Source organism: Salvia miltiorrhiza, chromosome 3 (genome assembly GCF_028751815.1).
Source record: "Salvia miltiorrhiza cultivar Shanhuang (shh) chromosome 3, IMPLAD_Smil_shh, whole genome shotgun sequence".
Lineage (NCBI taxonomy): Eukaryota > Viridiplantae > Streptophyta > Magnoliopsida > Lamiales > Lamiaceae > Salvia > Salvia miltiorrhiza.
This window is the reverse complement of record NC_080389.1, coordinates 8378303-8396019: the sequence shown is the minus strand read 5'-3', so window position 1 is coordinate 8396019 and position 17717 is coordinate 8378303. Positions and strand designations below refer to the sequence as shown.

The 17717-nt window shown below is 39.9% G+C and overlaps 2 long non-coding RNA genes across 2 annotated transcripts; both read right to left on the bottom strand.

Annotated features, from left to right (window-relative positions):
* Positions 1-4192: 4192 nt before the first annotated feature.
* On the bottom strand, positions 4193-7846 carry LOC131017361 (uncharacterized). The gene is made up of 2 exons (XR_009099563.1): positions 7337-7846; positions 4193-4491 (listed from the first exon to the last, which is right to left on the bottom strand). It is a non-coding gene; the product is annotated as an uncharacterized LOC131017361 (long non-coding RNA).
* Positions 7847-10181: 2335 nt separating this feature from the next.
* On the bottom strand, positions 10182-13835 carry LOC131017360 (uncharacterized). The gene is made up of 2 exons (XR_009099562.1): positions 13326-13835; positions 10182-10480 (listed from the first exon to the last, which is right to left on the bottom strand). It is a non-coding gene; the product is annotated as an uncharacterized LOC131017360 (long non-coding RNA).
* Positions 13836-17717: the final 3882 nt, after the last annotated feature.

Sequence of the window (17717 nt, the reverse complement as noted above, 5' to 3'; positions counted from 1 at the left end):
GAATTTTATTTCTTTTTCTTTTCTGTTCTTTGTAATAGATTAGAAATATGGGGTTCCACGAATGGGTCACGAAGAACTTTATTCTTTTAATTCTGTTCTTTGCATGTCGTGGTGTTAATCCTTTATGCTCTTTGCATGTTGTTTTGTCTCTGCTTGTTAATATGTGTTTATTAACTGCGCTTAGACAAGCATGCTAGGTTTATCATTTTCTTAAGCATGTTTTAGAATTCTGTGAGTATGTTTTACATGTTGCGTTCTAGATGAGCATGTTTAGGATTATGTGTTGAGTATGATCAAACCTTTTGAAAGAAAAAGACTAAACTATTAATAATTTTATAGATGATTAAAAATTATTTAAACTCTCCACAAACGGTCTCAAGACAAAGTGATTGACAATGTGAGTAAGCGTCCACACGATCGTGGCTTACTTCATATTTGATTTCACAAGTTTGTTAAGTTGAGATTTCTATTAAAAATATTTAAATCCATTTAAGTAGTGGGAGTTATGCGGTAAACGTCCACACGATCGTGGCTTACTCGTATAATTTTTTCACGAGTACTTTAGATGATGGAATTAAATAAGATAACTAAGAAATTAAATTGAATGCGACATGGTCCTAGTGTGTATGTCAAATTCGAGAATTTAATTTCAAAGTTAGATTGTGGTTATTGTTTAATAATTTTATTCTTAAAATTATATAGACCTCCACATGCGGTCTCAAGACAAAGTGATTGAGGATGTGAGTAAACGTCCACACGATCGTGGCTTACTTCATGTTCGATTTCACAAGTTTGTTAAGTTGAGGTTTCTATTAAAAATATTTAAATCCATTTAAGTAGTGGGAGTTATGCGGTAAACATCCACACGATCGTGGCTTACTCGCATGATTTTCATAAGTACTTTAGAGGATGGATTTTAAATAAGATAACCAAGAGGTTAAATTGAAAGCGGTATGGTCCTCGTGAGTATGCTAATTTTGAGAATTTAACTATCGAGGTTAAATTGTGGTCGCTGCTTAGATATCATTTCAAGTACAATGTACAACTCCCCATCGGAGTCCCTTCTTGAATATGATATGATCTAGTTAAGGTCCAACTATTAACTTCCTTTGTCAAAAGGTTAAGTTGACATGGATGGAAATTAAACGACTAGGTAAATAGTCTGGTTGAGGGGTTCATGTGTAAACGTTCACACGATCGTGGCTTACTCGTGAGATTCCTTGGGCAGTTGGAGGTTTCATTAATATTGTTTTATCAAAAGGTTACAATATTATTGTTACGAATTATGTGCTTTATGTTCGTTACTTTCAGATATGTGTTCGCTATTATTTTCACCACGCCGCAAGTATACGGTGTAGTTGCAACATAGGGAAGCAAGGTCGTATTCCACAAGGATTGGTGAATTTAAACTTCTAAATATTATTAATAAGTTGTTCTCAATCTATTTAGACAACCAAAGTTCAAGAGGTGTTGATAACTAAAACAAAGCTAAATAAAGCAAGTAAATAAAATAACAAGAAAATAAACTTAATTAATAAATTGGGGAATGACTCGAAGGAAAGTTATCCTAGGGACTAGATTTCGATGGATCGTAATAAACTTCAATCTAAATCAATATAAATCTTGATATGGCCTACTTATCTAGGGCGATCTCCCCACTAGTTTTAGCCCCCTCCCGGACGACTAAAACAGTAGATTACGGGTCATAATTGCCGTCCCCGGTCAATTTCTAACCTATAACTCCCAAGAGCACAAAAGATCAACAAGCCCTCACCCAACTCTCAACCTCCCGGTTTATTGAGATGATATGTATCAAACTCCTAATCTATTGTAATTATCCTCTCCCGATTCAAATCACAAATTAGAAATGCACAAAAGGTGGCCAACCAATCATACAAGAGATAAATCTAGGACTTGAAAAGATAACAATAAGCACAATCAAGATATATATTGAACAAAGAAATCAATCCATTACAAATCCATCTAATCTAATCCCTAAGATAAGAGATTTTAGCCAAGCATATTCATAATAAAAGCAAATCTCAAGTCATAAGAAAACATAAATAAAGATATAGAGAGATAGAGATTCATAGACAAATCCTATAATCTTGATCTTCAATCATGTAGTCTTGATGAGCTCCTTTCCAAGTCTTCCCCTTCTTTATTTGATTTTGGTGTTGTTTTTGTGTGTGGAAGAGAGAAAAAATGGTAGAGAATGGAGGCTAGGGTTTGGAATTGGAGAGAATTGGGGAAGATGGAGTGGGTGTGTGATGTTGGGGATGATGAATAATGTGAGGAAAAGGGGGAGAAAGGGGTTAAAAACGCGTTTGGGGGAGCCCCGCCCTTTTCCCGCGGTCACGGCCCGCGTCCGCGGCCTTCAAACGTGGGGGATGCTCAGGGGACCCGCGGTCCCGCCCCGTGGCCGCGGGTGGTGACCGCGGGTGTCTCCTGAGTCGGGAACAGCTGACCCGCGGTCCCACCCCGCGGCCGCGGGTGGTGACCGCGGGCTACTGGGCGTATTGCGCAGGCCGCTCGTTTTGCTCCGTTCTCCCTCGTCCGGACTCGGATTTGGTCGCCGTTTGCGCTCACGGATTCCTCTCGAGACGTACTTCAATCTCATATCTTCAAAATCCTCCAATTAATCCTTGATTTTTCCTGAAATTACTCCAAAACTACACCAAAACATCACATCTTCATAAAACTCAACATTATGGTACAAACACGCATTGGCAAACAAAACATGAAGGAAAATGACAACAAATCATGTGGAATTGAGGTACGAAAACCATGTTTGTCAACCCCCCAAACTTAAAGCGTTGTTTGTCCCCAAACAACAAAGAGAAGAGAAATAAAAGATAACAAACATGTGAGAATGAATTGGTGTCATTTCAAGGGCTTCAATTTTTTTCAAAATATTTCACTAGTGTATCACAAGTAGATATGCATTTCAAGAAGTCACAAGTGATAGTAAGTTCAACATTATAGCCTCCAAGCTTGAATCCTCACAAGGTGAATGTTTCAATGATGCACTCGACTCTCAAGTGTTTAGAATGGACGTGTTTACACTCAATTCGAAATAATGCATGCAATCTACCATAGGCTTGCCGTTTGTCCTAACTCTCTATGCTTCAATGTGTTATAAATAGAGATCAAAAAGGGCTTTCATTGGGTTGTAATGAGGGCTCTTTGGTAAGGTGAGTAGTTTTTTTAGGCAAAGTGACTCATCCCACAATCCATCAATCACAATGAACAAATCAACTTCACCATTTCTCTTATCAATCAAAAACCAAAATCCCTACATTTCATCTTTTCATCCTTAGTGATATCTATCATGGCTATGATTCAAAAGGCAAATCACTCCCCTTTATGCTCTTTTATTCACATTCATTTTCATTTCTTTTTCTTTTTGAGCTCATAGGGGATTAGTGATTTTCACACAATCAAAGCTTGATAAGCAATTTCAATCATTTCCCAAACTTTTTTCTTCATCAAAGCAACCACTAACACTCTAAGTTCTACCCCTTTATCATTGGTTCATTCAAAGAAAGGCTACAAGGCACAAAAGGGGTAAACTAGGATCATATGAGAATTTGGCACAATTGGGGTCAAGTGGCTAACAAAGATGGCCTTAAATCACTTCAATATTAACAACACATCTACTTTTATTTTCAAGAGAGGACTCATGGCAAGTTCTAGAGACCAACATACATGCTCAATCGATTTACACTCAAGAACAAAATGAGATTGTGATAATATGACAATCAATGGCTCAAATCTTACAAGCTCATTATCAAGTTCTTGGAGGCAAAACATTTAACTCACTTGTCACAAGTTCAAACTTTTCATGCATAATCCACAAGTGATACACACAATTTCTTTTCAAAAGCAACATTCATATCATAAGCCCAACACACATTTCATCCAACTCATGTTTTTCAACAATCAAGCTCAAAAACAAAAGACAAGGAAAAGCTCAAAAACAAAGACAAAATCTCATTATTCGAAAACTAAACTAACTAAATGTCACGACCGGCCTTAATTAAGGATAATTAATCCGGGAAAACCATGACTGGGGAAGGGAAATTAAGAAGCGGGTTGAGAAAGGGGCGCATAAAAGAATACTCAAAGGACTTGAATACGCGTGAAATATTCCTTAAAAAGGAAAAAGGCATAGGTCGCATAAAAAGGGTACTCAAAGAACTTGTATACGTGTTATATTCCTTAAAAGGAAAAAGGCATAGTTCGCATAAAAAGGGTACTCAAAGAACTTGTATACGCGTTATATTCCTTAAAAGGAAAAAGGCATCGTTAGGGGCTTGGCTAAAATATTATCAGAGTTTGCAACGGAAGGCGTAACTGAAATAATCAGTGTTTACAGCGGAATGCATAACTGAGATACATGTATGAAGACATGTACCCTTTCTGAGCCTACTTTAAGTTCGACAAAAACTCCACTCAGCAACAACACTTCATCGCCCATCACAGCTCAACCTGCACAAACATAAACATCGAAGGGCTAAGTACAAGAGTACTTAGTGGGCAGTTGCCAAGCATATAACATAACATCATTAACAATTTCACAATATCGCATAAGAGGCATGAGTTTCTTTCATATCCTTTGCTCATTAAACATTTCCAAATTCATAAATAGCATAAGGGCATTCTTCATCATCAATCTTCATTAACAAACATCGTGTCGTGGAGAAGGCCTTCCCCAACGAACACGGGCATCGCGCCGTGAAGGGGGCCTCCCTCAGCGGTCACGGCATCGTACTATTGAGGGAGGCCTCCCCCAATAGACGCTGTAACACTGGCATACTGGCATCGCGCCGCTAGGGAGGCCTCCCTTAGCGGACACGGGCATCGCGCCGTGAGGAAGGCCCTCCTCAGCGGACACGGCATCGTACTGTTGAGGGAGGCCTCCCCCAACAGACGCAAGCATCAAACATAAGCATAAACTTATCAGCGTAAAGCATTCAAGTGTAAATAAGCGTAATCATTTAACGTGCATCATAATAAAGCTTAACTCATTTAAGCGTAATAAAGCATACCACACTTGAAGATCCAATTTGCATTTAAAGCATAACACTTGCATAGCATTTTATTTACGCGTAAGAAATTGCCCACCTGATCGCAAAGTTTTGCTAAATACTGTGACTTCTTGAATGGTTCTTACTCTCGCGCTTGACCTTAATCACGAGAATGTAAAATAAGACATTGCCTCGAGGAAAATTCTCAATTAATGAGAAAGCGTAATTAACTATGCATGAATCTAGTATGCATGAACTAATATTCTGAAATAATAATCAGGGAACATTCTATTGTTAATCCAGGTTATCGGATTTAAACAAAAGTTAAGTCTCGTCTCATGATTCCGGATAATTAACTAAAATTAATCCGTTCTTTTCAGGGTGTTCTAATCCGTCGATTAAATAAATCCCGCTCCTCGTAGTCGATAGAAAATAATTAAATACTTCAGCTTATTCGCTTTATAAACTCATAATCAACCGGGCTTAATAATGAGAATTTGAAATGTTATGAGTTCGAATAATTAAAAGGCTCAACATAAGGTAGCCCAATAATTAATTAAACAGAAATGGGCTTCGATAGCTAAAATGAAAGGTCCAATTGAAATAATTCATTGGGCTTAGTAATTAAATAATTCTTGACCCAAATGATTAAATAATGAATAGTTGGGCTCAAATAAATAAATCATGTAAGGCCCAACTAAATAAAATTTCAGTCCATAATTTAAAATTAGCCCAAGAATAGAATGAATTATTCTGAGCTTAAAATTAAATAAAACTCGGCCCAACTGATATGGTACAGCAGCCCAAAGAATTAAAAGACAAAACCCAATTCCTAAAATGAACTCGGCCCAACTAAATAAAAGATACTCTGGGCTTAGATCAAATGAGTAACTTCAGCTCAAGCTTTAAAAGAATTAAAGCCCAACTTAAAAAGTCTTCGACCCAAAACAATTAAAATAGGGGTCCAAATAATAATTAATGTGGACTGAAAATAATTAATCTTAGCCCAAAAAGGCAATTTAATCGGCCAAAATGATGAATTAAACTGGCCCAACGAAATATAAATGGGACTAGAATAATAGCCCCAAAACTCAAGCCCAAACTGACTTAAGCCCATTCACTTTCCTTCTACATTTTCGGCCCAACGGAACAACTCAAGCCCAACACAATTAAAATTCCAGCCCACAATTTAAAATTGGATCAAACATAAATGGAAATTTATCTGGGCCTAATTTAATAATCTCGGCCCAATTAAATAAAAATTTGGAGAGGCCCAAATGAAAATAATAGTACACAGCCCAAACTCTCTCTCTTTAAACTCTCGGATCTCGGTCTCTCTCTCTTTCTCAAGGCCGATACTCTCCTTCTTTCTCAAACAGACGCACGGCGCTCCTCTCTCTCTCGACCTGCTTCTGGCCGGCTGCACCTCTTCCGGCCATTCAACCGGCATCTGCTTTGGTCGGCTTCGACTGCCGACTCGTGAAACCCCGGCATCCCAGAACCCAACATCGAGCCCTGATTCTGGAAATCATCGTCGCTGACGCACCTCCGTCTGGAATCCGGCGAGCGGTCGGCGCCGATCGTGGCCGTCTCTCTCTCCCCGTCTGAAATCCGACGGGCTGTTGTCGTCTGGGAGCGGCGCTGTCCTCTTTATCGAGCCATGGATCTGAAATATCATTGTTGCCGCGCCCTATCGAAATTGGGCGGCCGGTCGCCGTCTGGGAGCAGCGTTGCTTCGCCTGGAGTCGCCGCCGACTGCTGCTGTTTCGCCGGAGTCGCAGCCTTTCTTCTCCGTTCCGGCAGTCGGTGGTTCGCTGCCCCTTGGGCAGCTGGCCCTTCTCTATATTTCCCCCTCTGACCTCTAGTCTTGGTTTCCAGAAAAGAGGAATTTGCTACTGTCGAGCGGCCGCTGCTCCGGCCCTGGTACCGGTCGGCTTCGCCCCCCCCTCCAGTTCGGTATCGCCGTGGCTGCCGTCCTCGGGTCTTGATGAGGTTGGGCGAGTTCGCCCTGTTCCGACCATCGTCGTCGTCATCGGGCAGTCAGCCCTTTCTCTCAAAGCTAAGTCTTTTTCTTACTCAATTATCTCGGTTCTTATCGTGAATTAGGCAATGATAAGGTGTAAACTCTCTTTGTTTTGCATAATACATAGTATGCTCATTTTAAAACTACGTATGAACTGATTTATGTGCTTGTGACTTTGCTAAGTCCATAACCTATACTCATCTATACATTCAATATTTCTACTTAATCATGCTTGTTGGATGAAATGCAAATGGGATTCAAATGAAGGGAGCTTAGTATATACCTGTAATTGCTTGTTGTTGGTGGCTGTTTGTTGCCATTGAATTTAATGAGGAGATAGCTGAAATTTTCAGATGCTTATTGACATATGCAGGGGAATCAAGAATGGACTGGTGGAAAAACTTAAACCAAAGCTTACATGTTCGAAGTTTGGCAGCAGTAAATGAAATCTCTCATTCCTTTGGTTGTTGAAGAACTAAGGAATGAGTAAAAGGGCTGATAATAGCCTTAAAGAATCGAATATGGTGGGGAGCAAAGGGTGGTGGGTAGCTGATGGAGTAGGTGGGAAGTTTGGTGGAGCAAAGGCGTGTAAACTTTAATTGATTGGAAAAAAAAAACTTTTGCTTTTGCTAATTGATTTGGTTGTCTTCTTGATTGATTCTGTATATTTAATCGCGTTTTTGCAATCAAATACTGGCTTCTGCTCATTATTCGTGTATAAATTAAATACGTATATTTAATCTGCGTTGCAGTCGGAATAATTTCTCGACTTCTATTAGCACTAATAAAATATAACTGCTTCTGTTTTTTTCGATTAATAAATAACATGACTTTGCTAAGTCAGTTATAACTTGAAAATAATGATTATTGAATGGCTCAATAATCCTCGTCGCATTTTTCTCATACTTATAAAAGTATAAAGCTAAAATAATAACTTCGTTTTTGATAAAAAAAAGATCAGGACCATAAACTGGATTCATATATAACTGGCAACTGGGTTTCATTTACTAAAAGATGCGATATTAATTATCGCGATACCATATTAAATAAAAATAAAAATGCGGGTCATTACATACTACCCCTCTTAACAAAAATTTCGTCCCGAAATTTGCATATATCTGCTAAAACAGTTCGGGGTATTTTCCTTCATCTTGTCTTCAAGTTCCCGCGTAGCTTCTCTTGTCTGCGGTGTCTCCATAAGATTTTCACTGATGTGATTGAGGCTGATTTCGCAAGTGTCCACGTATTGCTGGCAAGGGGGTACGGGTGTTCTCAATTGCTGAACCTCGTTATTTGTTGGGGCATTGCGTGGAGTAGTGACCCTTTTGGCCACAATTGTAACAATCGTTAGTTCCGGCACGACAGACACCCCTATGCATCTTACCACAATTTGGGCAAGGTGAAATTCCTCTCTGACCTTGGCTATCCCCAGTTGGCTCGAGGTTAGTCTGTGCCTCGTACCTTGGTTGAATAAACTGTTCGGCCCGTTCCTTTTCTTGCCACACTTTCTTACTAGTCTGATTGATATTGTCTTCGTTGTTGTCCCACTTGCGCTTCCCTTTGAGAGTATGTGAGGCTACTGGTGGATCATTTGGCGTTGAGATCAACAATGGGGCTGACTTGTCCGACGGCATTGCAGCTTCAACGTCAAGTGCCCTGTTCAGAGACTCCGTGTATGAGAGTCCTCCGTGGCTTGCTAGAGCCATCTTAATTTCGTACCGTAGACCGGCACAAAATTTCTCTGCCATCTTCTCATCTGTGTCCACTTGTTGCGGAGCAAACCTAGACAGGTTGCAGAATTCCTTGTCGTATTCAACCACAGATTTATTTCCTTGCTTCAACTCGTAGAACTCAGCTTCTTTCTTCTTCCTATAGCTTTTCGGAATATATTTATCATATAATCCCGTCTTAAAATCTTCCCAAGTATAACTTGCCCATTGTTCAGGTGTCAGAATTTTTCGACGTGCTTCCCACCAGAAGTCAGCTGATCCTGTTAGTTGGAAAGAGACGCAAGATAGGCGCTCCTCATCAGTACAACGTAGAAAGTTGAAAATGCGTTCCATTGCACGCACCCAAATCTCAGCTTCAGCCGGTTCACTCGTTCCGTCAAACGTAGGTGGATTTTGCCTTAAAAAGAGTTCTTCGACTCTCCTAGTCGGAGGCGGAGGGGATGGGTTATGTCCTCGAGCATCTTGTGGTTCTTCGGGTACAGCGTTACGGTTTCTGCGATTGTTATTATTTCTCGCAGGGCGTCCTCTCTTAGGCGGCATTCTGATAGCAAAGATGTGCCAATTAGTACACTCTAGCATAATCTAATACAAGCCTCAAAAGAATTCTTGTACATGTTAACTTATTATAACTTGTAAACAAGTCATAACTCCAATAACAGCATTGATGTAGTAAGCTCTAAGGGTCCTTAGCATCTCAAATCTATGAGTCATAACAATCCTTAAGCATATATTATCACATCATCTAAACTGGATACTTAAGCATAAGTCATGGAGATTTATAGCGGCTATAAAATCATGAGCTTAAAAATTATTCTATACGCATCACTTATCTTGCTGCCTTCACTATAGCCACCAAAAGATACAATCTAATTTCTTCTATGTTTGCTTCTATGTTCTGTAGTAGTGGTGATCTCATAACTTAATAGCTCTATGTTCATATGGATTCATTCCATAGGCATACTTAATCGCATTTACGTAAATCTTTTCATTCAATAACAACATAACATAGCTATTAACAGTTACTCACTTTGCTATTACGATAATTCTCATTTTTTTTGTAAACATTAACTCAAAACTTGGAATAGCTTACCATTCTGCTTCGTTGAGTGTGATGCGATGAAGTGCTGAGCTTTGTCGATTGAACTCTAGACACTTTAGTGATCAATTCAAAGTTTGGCTTAAATAAACTCTTAGGCTCAGAGCAAACGAACTGCTCTGATACCACTCTGTCACGACCGGCCTTAATTAAGGATAATTAATCCGGGAAAACCATGACTGGGGAAGGGAAATTAAGAAGCGGGTTGAGAAAGGGGCGCATAAAAGAATACTCAAAGGACTTGAATACGCGTGAAATATTCCTTAAAAAGGAAAAAGGCATAGGTCGCATAAAAAGGGTACTCAAAGAACTTGTATACGTGTTATATTCCTTAAAAGGAAAAAGGCATAGTTCGCATAAAAAGGGTACTCAAAGAACTTGTATACGCGTTATATTCCTTAAAAGGAAAAAGGCATCGTTAGGGGCTTGGCTAAAATATTATCAGAGTTTGCAACGGAAGGCGTAACTGAAATAATCAGTGTTTACAGCGGAATGCATAACTGAGATACATGTATGAAGACATGTACCCTTTCTGAGCCTACTTTAAGTTCGACAAAAACTCCACTCAGCAACAACACTTCATCGCCCATCACAGCTCAACCTGCACAAACATAAACATCGAAGGGCTAAGTACAAGAGTACTTAGTGGGCAGTTGCCAAGCATATAACATAACATCATTAACAATTTCACAATATCGCATAAGAGGCATGAGTTTCTTTCATATCCTTTGCTCATTAAACATTTCCAAATTCATAAATAGCATAAGGGCATTCTTCATCATCAATCTTCATTAACAAACATCGTGTCGTGGAGAAGGCCTTCCCCAACGAACACGGGCATCGCGCCGTGAAGGGGGCCTCCCTCAGCGGTCACGGCATCGTACTATTGAGGGAGGCCTCCCCCAATAGACGCTGTAACACTGGCATACTGGCATCGCGCCGCTAGGGAGGCCTCCCTTAGCGGACACGGGCATCGCGCCGTGAGGAAGGCCCTCCTCAGCGGACACGGCATCGTACTGTTGAGGGAGGCCTCCCCCAACAGACGCAAGCATCAAACATAAGCATAAACTTATCAGCGTAAAGCATTCAAGTGTAAATAAGCGTAATCATTTAACGTGCATCATAATAAAGCTTAACTCATTTAAGCGTAATAAAGCATACCACACTTGAAGATCCAATTTGCATTTAAAGCATAACACTTGCATAGCATTTTATTTACGCGTAAGAAATTGCCCACCTGATCGCAAAGTTTTGCTAAATACTGTGACTTCTTGAATGGTTCTTACTCTCGCGCTTGACCTTAATCACGAGAATGTAAAATAAGACATTGCCTCGAGGAAAATTCTCAATTAATGAGAAAGCGTAATTAACTATGCATGAATCTAGTATGCATGAACTAATATTCTGAAATAATAATCAGGGAACATTCTATTGTTAATCCAGGTTATCGGATTTAAACAAAAGTTAAGTCTCGTCTCATGATTCCGGATAATTAACTAAAATTAATCCGTTCTTTTCAGGGTGTTCTAATCCGTCGATTAAATAAATCCCGCTCCTCGTAGTCGATAGAAAATAATTAAATACTTCAGCTTATTCGCTTTATAAACTCATAATCAACCGGGCTTAATAATGAGAATTTGAAATGTTATGAGTTCGAATAATTAAAAGGCTCAACATAAGGTAGCCCAATAATTAATTAAACAGAAATGGGCTTCGATAGCTAAAATGAAAGGTCCAATTGAAATAATTCATTGGGCTTAGTAATTAAATAATTCTTGACCCAAATGATTAAATAATGAATAGTTGGGCTCAAATAAATAAATCATGTAAGGCCCAACTAAATAAAATTTCAGTCCATAATTTAAAATTAGCCCAAGAATAGAATGAATTATTCTGAGCTTAAAATTAAATAAAACTCGGCCCAACTGATATGGTACAGCAGCCCAAAGAATTAAAAGACAAAACCCAATTCCTAAAATGAACTCGGCCCAACTAAATAAAAGATACTCTGGGCTTAGATCAAATGAGTAACTTCAGCTCAAGCTTTAAAAGAATTAAAGCCCAACTTAAAAAGTCTTCGACCCAAAACAATTAAAATAGGGGTCCAAATAATAATTAATGTGGACTGAAAATAATTAATCTTAGCCCAAAAAGGCAATTTAATCGGCCAAAATGATGAATTAAACTGGCCCAACGAAATATAAATGGGACTAGAATAATAGCCCCAAAACTCAAGCCCAAACTGACTTAAGCCCATTCACTTTCCTTCTACATTTTCGGCCCAACGGAACAACTCAAGCCCAACACAATTAAAATTCCAGCCCACAATTTAAAATTGGATCAAACATAAATGGAAATTTATCTGGGCCTAATTTAATAATCTCGGCCCAATTAAATAAAAATTTGGAGAGGCCCAAATGAAAATAATAGTACACAGCCCAAACTCTCTCTCTTTAAACTCTCGGATCTCGGTCTCTCTCTCTTTCTCAAGGCCGATACTCTCCTTCTTTCTCAAACAGACGCACGGCGCTCCTCTCTCTCTCGACCTGCTTCTGGCCGGCTGCACCTCTTCCGGCCATTCAACCGGCATCTGCTTTGGTCGGCTTCGACTGCCGACTCGTGAAACCCCGGCATCCCAGAACCCAACATCGAGCCCTGATTCTGGAAATCATCGTCGCTGACGCACCTCCGTCTGGAATCCGGCGAGCGGTCGGCGCCGATCGTGGCCGTCTCTCTCTCCCCGTCTGAAATCCGACGGGCTGTTGTCGTCTGGGAGCGGCGCTGTCCTCTTTATCGAGCCATGGATCTGAAATATCATTGTTGCCGCGCCCTATCGAAATTGGGCGGCCGGTCGCCGTCTGGGAGCAGCGTTGCTTCGCCTGGAGTCGCCGCCGACTGCTGCTGTTTCGCCGGAGTCGCAGCCTTTCTTCTCCGTTCCGGCAGTCGGTGGTTCGCTGCCCCTTGGGCAGCTGGCCCTTCTCTATATTTCCCCCTCTGACCTCTAGTCTTGGTTTCCAGAAAAGAGGAATTTGCTACTGTCGAGCGGCCGCTGCTCCGGCCCTGGTACCGGTCGGCTTCGCCCCCCCCTCCAGTTCGGTATCGCCGTGGCTGCCGTCCTCGGGTCTTGATGAGGTTGGGCGAGTTCGCCCTGTTCCGACCATCGTCGTCGTCATCGGGCAGTCAGCCCTTTCTCTCAAAGCTAAGTCTTTTTCTTACTCAATTATCTCGGTTCTTATCGTGAATTAGGCAATGATAAGGTGTAAACTCTCTTTGTTTTGCATAATACATAGTATGCTCATTTTAAAACTACGTATGAACTGATTTATGTGCTTGTGACTTTGCTAAGTCCATAACCTATACTCATCTATACATTCAATATTTCTACTTAATCATGCTTGTTGGATGAAATGCAAATGGGATTCAAATGAAGGGAGCTTAGTATATACCTGTAATTGCTTGTTGTTGGTGGCTGTTTGTTGCCATTGAATTTAATGAGGAGATAGCTGAAATTTTCAGATGCTTATTGACATATGCAGGGGAATCAAGAATGGACTGGTGGAAAAACTTAAACCAAAGCTTACATGTTCGAAGTTTGGCAGCAGTAAATGAAATCTCTCATTCCTTTGGTTGTTGAAGAACTAAGGAATGAGTAAAAGGGCTGATAATAGCCTTAAAGAATCGAATATGGTGGGGAGCAAAGGGTGGTGGGTAGCTGATGGAGTAGGTGGGAAGTTTGGTGGAGCAAAGGCGTGTAAACTTTAATTGATTGGAAAAAAAAAACTTTTGCTTTTGCTAATTGATTTGGTTGTCTTCTTGATTGATTCTGTATATTTAATCGCGTTTTTGCAATCAAATACTGGCTTCTGCTCATTATTCGTGTATAAATTAAATACGTATATTTAATCTGCGTTGCAGTCGGAATAATTTCTCGACTTCTATTAGCACTAATAAAATATAACTGCTTCTGTTTTTTTCGATTAATAAATAACATGACTTTGCTAAGTCAGTTATAACTTGAAAATAATGATTATTGAATGGCTCAATAATCCTCGTCGCATTTTTCTCATACTTATAAAAGTATAAAGCTAAAATAATAACTTCGTTTTTGATAAAAAAAAGATCAGGACCATAAACTGGATTCATATATAACTGGCAACTGGGTTTCATTTACTAAAAGATGCGATATTAATTATCGCGATACCATATTAAATAAAAATAAAAATGCGGGTCATTACACTAAATAAATAAACAACGGATAAACGAGATAAGTAACCCATCTTCACCCTCCCCCCAAACTTATTTCACACAAAGGAGAAATAAGTTTGGATGAAGGAGAAAATGGTTACTTGTCTCGTACTCACAAACGAGGTGGAGGCTTAGGCGGTGGCCATTTCTCATCAAATTTGCATGCTCCATCCACCGCGACCCAAAAATATGGTGGCTTTGCAATTCTTGAGACATCCCGGGCGTCATGGTAATCTCGTTCACCATCTAGAGTACCACCACACTCAAACAATTCCTTATTAGACAAATCAAAGTGAAAATCAAAAGATGAAGATAAATAAAAGTGAAAGAAGCAAGCCTTCATAGAATCGCCTGTGGCGAGGTAAGGATCGACAAAATTTTTGACTTTGCTTTCTTTAAAGCTTGTGAAATCTTCATCTTTTTGAAATTGTAGAGGTTGTGTCGGAAAAGTTGGGCTCTCGACTTCAAGGGGTTTGGAGAATTGATCCTCATCTTCTTCATACTCTTCTTCAACTTCTTGAGGCTCTTCACTTAGCATTGGCATTGGTTCCTCATACAAGGTTCCATTTTGAAGGCTAATGGCCATGCACAAATCATCAATTCGCTTTTGATTTTCCATAGTGGTAGCCAAAGACCTTCTTTGCTCTTCTAGCATAACCTCCGATTTTGCTAGACTTTTTTCTATCCAAGCTTGTGTAGTTAAGAAGCATTGTAGGAGATCGTCTTTCGAATTCGATTTCTCCACTTGATAGTATCGATTTCCCCCTTGGAAGCCTTCTTGAGTGGAATAAGAATTTTCATAATTCCAACTATTGAAATGGTCCTCATACTCCAATGGTGATTGCCCCTCCATGGCATTGCACCCCATGTCATAATACTCACCATAGGAAGGTGTTGGTTGGAAGGCTTTTTGGATCATTGGTTGCCTACAATTTCTTTTGGCTTCCAAAACACGCAACTTAAGTTGCATCAACGCCAATTGTAGTTGGAGTTGCTCAACCAACTCATTCCTTCCATCATCCATTTTTGGTGCCGCTTTTACGGCTGTGGAGCAATTTTCTCTAACAAAAATAAATAAACATATAAATAAACAAACATAAAAACAATATCTAAATTAGATAAAAATAACTTTTCACAATATCAAAAGTAAAAACTCAACCAATCCCCGGCAACGGCGCCAAAAACTTGTTCGCTATTATTTTCACCACGCCGCAAGTATACGGTGTAGTTGCAACATAGGGAAGCAAGGTCGTATTCCACAAGGATTGGTGAATTTAAACTTCTAAATATTATTAATAAGTTGTTCTCAATCTATTTAGACAACCAAAGTTCAAGAGGTGTTGATAACTAAAACAAAGCTAAATAAAGCAAGTAAATAAAATAACAAGAAAATAAACTTAATTAATAAATTGGGGAATGACTCGAAGGAAAGTTATCCTAGGGACTAGATTTCGATGGATCGTAATAAACTTCAATCTAAATCAATATAAATCTTGATATGGCCTACTTATCTAGGGCGATCTCCCCACTAGTTTTAGCCCCCTCCCGGACGACTAAAACAGTAGATTACGGGTCATAATTGCCGTCCCCGGTCAATTTCTAACCTATAACTCCCAAGAGCACAAAAGATCAACAAGCCCTCACCCAACTCTCAACCTCCCGGTTTATTGAGATGATATGTATCAAACTCCTAATCTATTGTAATTATCCTCTCCCGATTCAAATCACAAATTAGAAATGCACAAAAGGTGGCCAACCAATCATACAAGAGATAAATCTAGGACTTGAAAAGATAACAATAAGCACAATCAAGATATATATTGAACAAAGAAATCAATCCATTACAAATCCATCTAATCTAATCCCTAAGATAAGAGATTTTAGCCAAGCATATTCATAATAAAAGCAAATCTCAAGTCATAAGAAAACATAAATAAAGATATAGAGAGATAGAGATTCATAGACAAATCCTATAATCTTGATCTTCAATCATGTAGTCTTGATGAGCTCCTTTCCAAGTCTTCCCCTTCTTTATTTGATTTTGGTGTTGTTTTTGTGTGTGGAAGAGAGAAAAAATGGTAGAGAATGGAGGCTAGGGTTTGGAATTGGAGAGAATTGGGGAAGATGGAGTGGGTGTGTGATGTTGGGGATGATGAATAATGTGAGGAAAAGGGGGAGAAAGGGGTTAAAAACGCGTTTGGGGGAGCCCCGCCCTTTTCCCGCGGTCACGGCCCGCGTCCGCGGCCTTCAAACGTGGGGGATGCTCAGGGGACCCGCGGTCCCGCCCCGCGGCCGCGGGTGGTGACCGCGGGTGTCTCCTGAGTCGGGAACAGCTGACCCGCGGTCCCACCCCGCGGCCGCGGGTGGTGACCGCGGGCTACTGGGCGTATTGCGCAGGCCGCTCGTTTTGCTCCGTTCTCCCTCGTCCGGACTCGGATTTGGTCGCCGTTTGCGCTCACGGATTCCTCTCGAGACGTACTTCAATCTCATATCTTCAAAATCCTCCAATTAATCCTTGATTTTTCCTGAAATTACTCCAAAACTACACCAAAACATCACATCTTCATAAAACTCAACATTATGGTACAAACACGCATTGGCAAACAAAACATGAAGGAAAATGACAACAAATCATGTGGAATTGAGGTACGAAAACCATGTTTGTCAATATGTCTATGTCCCCTACTGTTTATTTATTTTTGCACAAAGTCTTTTAACCGGTCCACATATATAAAATGGAAACGCAGTTTTGGTTTTTTATCTTTATCACAAACTAACACATTTTTGTGTTGCTTACTACTCCACGTTCTTATGGTCCGAACAATAGTCAACTGATGAGAAAAATGAATTACATAAAAGGTAGCATAAGATGAATAATGTGGCTATATGCTATATTATGAGTATAATGTCACAAACCTTGTAGCTCCAACATCAGGGCATGGACGATGCTATTAGCATCATACTGAATCTTAAGAAAGTTTTTGGAGAATTAGACTGAGCTGCTCATTTAAATTTGATGAGAGTAATCTTGTTATTTTTATGAGTGAACACAACTCAGTGCACGAGCATGTCATGCAAACTTTTGACGGACTTTACTTGCTCAGTGGGAGTATCGACGGTAAGGCAAAAGTCGATATTATCCTGAACTCTCTTCCCAAGTCTTTTAATTAAGAACTTCCGCCTCAACGCTGTTATGAGCAAGAAAGATAATACTCTTTTTGAGTTGTTGAATGCTCTAGTTACGACTAAGGAAGTTGTGGGAAAGAGATGTGCAAGCACTTGTTATTGCCAAAGGAGAGCCATCTTCTTCGTCGAATGACGGGAAGAAGAAGGGTCCAAGGGGCAAGAAAGACAAGGGAAATAAGTGGGAGTAGTGGTGTGATATGATTGAGTATTGGAGATTTTTTCTTTCAATACTCAAGGCAAAGGGTTGAGGTACTTCACTTGCTATAGTAACTGAGACATATCAGCTCATTTTCTACTCAGTTGTGAGTAGTGGATAACGAGAGAAACTGATAATGATTGTTACACCTTGCATGGCCTTTTATAAGTTGACAAGGAAGCTGAGAAGTGATGAGATGATTGTCTTCGTA